At 35.9% G+C, this 6910-nt stretch overlaps 1 pseudogene; it reads left to right on the forward strand.

The window, feature by feature from the left end:
* Positions 1 to 2374: 2374 nt before the first annotated feature.
* On the forward strand, positions 2375 to 4124 carry LOC138170109 (sorting nexin-4-like; annotated as a pseudogene).
* The last annotated feature ends 2786 nt before the right edge of the window (positions 4125 to 6910 follow it).

The following is a 6910-nucleotide window of genomic DNA, read 5'->3' on the forward strand; positions in this document are numbered from 1 at the left end:
AAGCACAGGTGGCACTGACCCAAATTTCTTGTTCTGGAGTCTAGAGAACTGGTCACTGGCTTTGTGAGCTGGGGCCTCAGGTGCTGGCAGCTGGAGGCTATAGGAGTCTGGCAGCTTACCTGGTGCAGAGCTGGGGTCAGCAACATTGAAGCTCTATGTGGGTGGGGTTCATGACCCATGGAGAATGCCTGCTCACCTGGGCTACTCTGAAACACTAGAAGGTTTGGTTGCTGGAGGATTCCTGCTTACCTGGAGTTGTGCTTCCTGTATTTATGATGAAACACAAGGAGGCTTGGCTGCTGGAATCTATGTTACCCTGCTTGTGCCAAAGCACTTGGGGGGTCCTGGTGTGGGCACTTGCCTCCTCCACCACCCTAGGGTTCAGGACCTTCCACTGGTTTGTTGAAATGGGGCTTGCCACTGGCTTGCTGGGATGCCTCCTGTCCTGTACTTTTCCCCTTCCATCACAGCAAGAGAGAGCTTCCCAGCCTAAAAGACTGCTGTACCCTGCCCCCCCATCTTTCTGCTGGCTCAGCTATTCCAGGGTTTTTTCCTGGGGTGATATTTTCTGGGTCTTTAGAGGTCAATAAGGGAGAGTGAGAGTGACTTGTTTCCTACCCTGCTATCTGGTAGTTATTACTTAAGTCCTTATGTCCTGAGTTTTTAAAGCCTCTGTTATTGAGTTTAGTTGTTTTTGATTCTTGCTGATCTAGAGCTCTATTTTTTTGGAGGGGGGAAAGACAAGATAATTTAGGTTGTGACATGCTCAAAGTCACATACTAGTAAGTGTCAAGTGCCTGAGGCCAAATTTGAACTCAGGTCCTCCTTACTCCAGGGCTGGTGCTCTATTTACTGTACCACCTAGCTTCCCCAAGAGCTCTATTTTAAAAAATGATACCAAATAGTTTTCTTGATCATGCCTTATAATGTAGTTTGAGGTATAGAAGCACTGTTCTCCTTTCATCCCTTAAAAAATCCTTTAGATCTTAAATATTTTTTTTTCCTTCCAAAGAATTTTGATATTAGCTTGCCTAACTCTATGAAATATTCCTTTGGTGTTTTTTTTTATTTAGCTGTAAGTCTGTAAATTAGTTTAGATAGTATTATATTTTTTTATTATATTGGCATAATAAAACAGAGAAATAAATATCTCAGTTATTTAAGTTATTTCTCTATAAGGTGTTTTGTAATTTTATTTGTATAAATCATGAATGTGTCTTGGTAGAATATTTCCCAAACATTTTATATGGTTTGCTGTTATTTATTTTGAATTGATTTCTATCATTTGCTATGAATGTTTGTTATTGTGACATACAAATGCTGATATATTTGTGGATATACTTTGTATCTCCCTGTTTTACTGGAGTTATTACAGTTTTAGAATTTGAAACTACTGCCTGGTTAATAAATGCTTCTTGACTGACTGATTGACTGGAGTCGTATTGTCCTGATTGTGGGAGCCCATTATACCTAGCTAGTTCTAGTTGTCCTACATTGATGAAAGGTCAGCAGTTTGGGCATATTTAGATGAATGGGCTCTCACTAATAAGAATAGCATGACCTTAGAGCAGGAGTTCCTATAGGACATAGTCTGGATGGTGGGGCAACAAAAGAATGTTGATCTTCTATGAAAAGATAAAGTTTTGTTTTGAAGATGTTGAATTTAATATGTTTAGGTAAAGACTGGTATAAAATATGCAATAGACAGTTGGAGACTTGAGCTGAGAAGAGAATAGGTCTAGATAAATCCATACAGGAATCATCTACATAGATATATTAATTAAGCCTGTGAAATCTAATGAGATCACTAAGAAAGAGAATGTAGAGAGAGAAAGAAGGGTCCAGGGCAGAGTTTTGCAGTGTACCAATAGTTATAGGTGGCCATATGGATGAATATCAGGAAAGAACATTGAGGAGTATTCTGACAAGCCATAAAAGAACCAAAAGGGAACACAACCATATTGGAACACTACTATTGTATCTGGTAAGGGCACATAAATTGATTGATTTGTGGCTCATCATACTATCCATTTGACTTCCTGGATGAAAACACTCTTCCCTGATATGTACGCATGTATGTATGTATGTATGTATGGTGTACATATAAGCATACATATTTTACATATATTCATATTAACTACATTATTGAAATCTATATAAGTTTCAATACCTATTTCTCCCTTTTATAACATACAATTCTTAAGGTTAAGACTGTCTTTTCTGTTTGAATCTCTAGTACTTAAAACAATATTTATTTCCAAAGTGCCAAATAAAATCATTTATATTTTTTTAAATTAGTTTTATTTCATTTTTCTAAGGATCTGTGTTTTCTAAATATGATGTATCATCTGTAAATAGAGATAATTTTACAGGGCAAGCTGAGCCCATTGCCATGGAGCAGAGAGCACCCAAGCTGCCACCGGGGCTTGTGGCCGAGCCCCTGGGGGGACTGGACACCCACCCAGTGGCAGCTGGGGATGAGCAAGCGGCCGGGATCGGATGTGGGGCCGAGGGCTGGCTCTCAGGCTCCAGGGACGCCACGTGCCTCATCATTATGTGGAAGTGACCCTGAGTTCTTGAAGGCCATGCCAGTGAAGTACAAGCTCAGATGATAGAAGGTAGCTTTTGGTCGAAGAAAATTGAAATGACTATTTCAGAAGCAGAAAAAAGGACTGGAAGAAATGCCATGAACATGCAAGAAACTTACACAGCTTACTTCATTGAGACAAGATCAGTTGAACCAAGTGATGGCCAGAGTGTTCTTAGAAACTCTCTTTGGAGACGGTATAGCGGATTTGAATTATTGAGAAACTATTTGTTGGTTTACTATCCACATATTGTTGTCCCACCTCTGCCTGAAAAGAGGGCAGAATTCATTTGGCATAAACTCTCTGCAGACAACATGGATCCTTATTTCGTGGAAAGATGAAGAATTGGTTTGGAAAACTTTTTTTTAAGAGTGGCTTCACATTCTGTCCTTTCTGAAGACAAAATCTTCTATTTGTTTTTAACACAGGAAAATAATTAGAAAGAGACAGTGAATGAAACAGGATTCCAGCTAAAGGCAGACTCCAGGTTAGAAGCTCTTAATGCAACATTCAGAGTGAAAAAACCAGACAAGAGGTTTACTGAGCTAAAACACTATGGTGATGAACTACAATCTGTCATCTCGCACCTTCGAGTCAGAGCCTGAGTGGCAGACCGACTCTATGGTGTCTATAAAGTTCGTGGAAATTATGAAAGAGTTTTCAGTGAATGGAGTGCCATAGAAAAAGAAATGGGAGATGGACTACAGAGTGCAGGACATCATATGGATGTCTATGAAGCTTCTATTGATTATATTTTAGAAGAAGAGGAGCATTATGCAGATCAACTAAAGGAATATCTTTTCTATGCAGAAGCATTAAGAGCAGTTTGTAGAAAACATGAGCTAATGCTGTATGACCTGGAGATGGCTGCTCAGGATCTGGCGTCCAAAAAGCTACAGTGTGAAGAACTCACAACAAGGACTGTGAGGACATTCTCCCTGAAAGGAATGACTAGTAGGCTGTTCAGTCAAGAAACCCCAGAGCAAAGAGAAGCCAGAAGGTACTAAGTTCCTCTGGTACTAAGGTACTAGAGGAACAAATAAATGAAGGAGAAGAACAACTGAAGTCTAAAAATCTGGAAGGCAGAGAATTTTTGAAAGCTGCTTGGGCAGATATTGAATGCTTCAAAGAGCAAAAGCTATGCAGTTATGCAGATTAGTATGTGCAAAAAGGGAATTCAAGTGTGGACCAATGCTAAAGAATGCTTCAGCAAGATGTAATCCTATAGAAATGAATTCCTCTTTAATCAAGTACCCCAGAACAGAAGCACAAGAACATAATGGAGACTTAAGTTGCTACCTGGAATACACAAAAATTTACAATTTAATCATTTGAGTAAATACAATGTCTTTTAGGCTGATTGTAGTTGTTAGAATAGCACAAAAAGGAGATGTTTTAATGAAGATTAACATTGAAATTAAGAGCTTGTGGTGATCCTCCCAAAGTCATTTGGTATTGTTTGAGAGGATTCTGAACTAGTAAAAAGTCCCATTGTTAGGTCATCTTTATATGTCCTTTCAGCCCATGCTCTCTCTATAAATGTATGAAATTATTTGGAGCATTTTTACTTAAGAGTATATTCTTGAGGTTTACCCAGAAAAAATGGCCAAGTGGAAACGCATCAGAATGCTTGGGGGGGGGAGGTGATTTTTACTTGCCTCATAGCTGAGCTATTTGCTTTGACAAAAGCTCAGCAGAAACTTAGTGTGAAATCTAAGCTATTCCACCCATACCTCTTCAGCACCCCTGTGAGTAATGTATGCATACATTAGATCAACTTTGTGCTTCACCAGGATTTTTATATTGGACAAAAATTTTATACTGCCAACAAAGAAGACAACTCTTTAAATGTGTAGTGGAATCCATTGTCATGAATTAATAGAAAGCTCTGTAATTGAATATGTTAAATATAATAAGGAAGTTTCCAAATCATTTTTTCAAACCTGAGTGATGAGCCTAAATTAACCTGGCTCAGCTCTTGACAAGTGGTGTTTCAGGGTACAAGATGTAACATTTCAGTATATAAAGATCTGTATGTCAACAATATATGTGGTATCTTCATTATTAACATCCTTCTTTTATACTGCTTGGCTGTAATTTTGTAAAGAAAAATGAATAAATTATATTGATTTTAAAAAATAGAGATAATTTTGTCTCCTCTTTGCTAATCTTTATGCCTTTCATTTTTACCTTATCTATTATTATTGCTAACTTTTTTCTAGTACTACATAAAACAATAGTGAAGAGAAAATATATTCTTGCTTTGCCATGGTATTTATTAGTTTACCTGAAAATTTTCCATTGAAAAATGCTTTATTTTAGTTTTAGATATTTGTTTTTATAATAACAAAATGACCCCTTTCTGCTTTTGGATTTTGAGGATTTGTTTTGTTTTGTTTTAGCATAGATGGTATTACATTTCTGAAAATGCTTTTCCTGCATCTATTGATATAATCATGTGGTTTTGATTTTCATATAATTTTTAAAATTATTTCCCTAATATTGAACTATAACTGTTAGCTGTATCCAACTAAGGCATGCTGAATCATTTTCGGGGGTGATACTGTTGCTGTCTTTCTAAATGGATTTTACTTAATTTTTTTTCTTTAGAAATTATATTGGTCTATGAATTAGTAACATTTGTCTCATAAAAAGAACTTAGTTTGGTGCTTTTTCTCAGTTCTTGAGAATATCTTGTATAAAAATAGTTATTAACAGCCCCTTAAATAATTGGCAGAATTGATCCATAAATCTGTCTGGATCAGGGTTGTTTTATTTTCTTTGATAGTTCCTTTATGACTCATTTAATTTGATTTTCTGGTACACTATGATTTAAGATCTCTATTTCATATTCTAATAATTTGAGTATTTTGTATTTTTGTAGATTATTATCTACTTCCTTTAAACTTGTGATTTTGTTAACATATAATTGCATATATGTAGCAAGTTCCAGTAATTCCTTTCATTTTATCTTCCTTTGTTGTGAATTTACCTTGTCTCATTTTTAAAAATGAACTATTTTTTTCCTTTTTAAAATCAGTCTATTGAGATGTTTATTGATTTTGCTAACCTTTTTAAAGAATCAGCTTTTAGTTTATCATTTATATAGGTTTTCATATTCTATTTTAGATATTTATCCTAAATTAAATATAAAAATATAAAGACCACCAAACACAATGAAAGACAGGTTCTCAGTGTGTATACATAAACATATCTAAAGATGTTATATACATGTACATGTACATTGATAAATGTAATGTGTGTGTATGTGTATATTTGTGTGTGTGTGTGTGTGTGTATGAATTAATCAACAAACTTTTCTTTTCTACTAAGTGTCAGGCACCATACTTGCTATTAGGGCTATGAGAACAGGAACTCATGCTACAGTTCAACCAAACAGGACTTCTTGCTGTTTCTTATACATTACTTTTAATCTCCTGCCTCCATGCATTTCACTGGCTGCCCGTGCCTGGAAGGGATGTTAACATTATCTCTGTCTGTTAGAATCCCAGTTTCCTTCAAAGTTCAACTCAAACACATCCTTCCACATGAGTCTTTTCCTGAACCCCTTAGTTTCCAATGCCTTTCCACCAAGAAATTCCCTTAAACGTGTGAATTTATTTTGTTTTTATTGGTATATCAATATGTATGTACATGTTGGTTCCTCCAATAGAGTGTAAACTCCTTGAGGACAAAAGAATATTTTTTTTGTTTTAGGAGTAATGAGAGAAAGAGTAATAATAAGGTTAAGGAATCAGATTTGATCCAGGTATAAAGAGAGCTTTAAATGCCAGAAGAGTTTAAAATTGATCCTCAGAACACTGGAGCCACTGAAAGTTATTGAGTTGGGGTGCCTCCTGTCCTTGTGCTGAGGAGATCTGTGCTTTAGGAAATTATTTTAGCAACTCTCTGGGATAATAGTACAGATGAGAGGTAATGAAGATGAACTTTTTTTTTTAGATTTAAAATGGTTCTCCTTTTATTTTATTTATTATTTTTAATTTAAATTTATTTATTACTTTGAACTATTTTTTAACCATGGTTTTTTTAAATTAAAGATTATTTTATGGGACAGCTAGGTGGCTCAGTGAATAGAGCACTGGCCTTGGAGTCAGGAGGACCTGAGTTCAAATTTGGTCTTAGACACTTGACGACTTTGGGCAAGTCACTTAACCCCAATTGCCCTCCAAAAAGCAAAAAAGAAAAAGAGTATTTTATTTTTTAAATTACATATAAAGGTAGTTTTCAGCATTCTTTTTTGTATAAGATTTTAAGTACCCAATTTTTTTCCCTCTCCCCCTCCTACCTTCCCAAGATGACAA

The sequence above is a fragment of the Petaurus breviceps genome, unplaced genomic scaffold, assembly GCF_028583685.1.
Source record: "Petaurus breviceps papuanus isolate PSGF00001 unplaced genomic scaffold, PetGlider_PUasm1.0 38, whole genome shotgun sequence".
Taxonomy (NCBI): domain Eukaryota; kingdom Metazoa; phylum Chordata; class Mammalia; order Diprotodontia; family Petauridae; genus Petaurus; species Petaurus breviceps.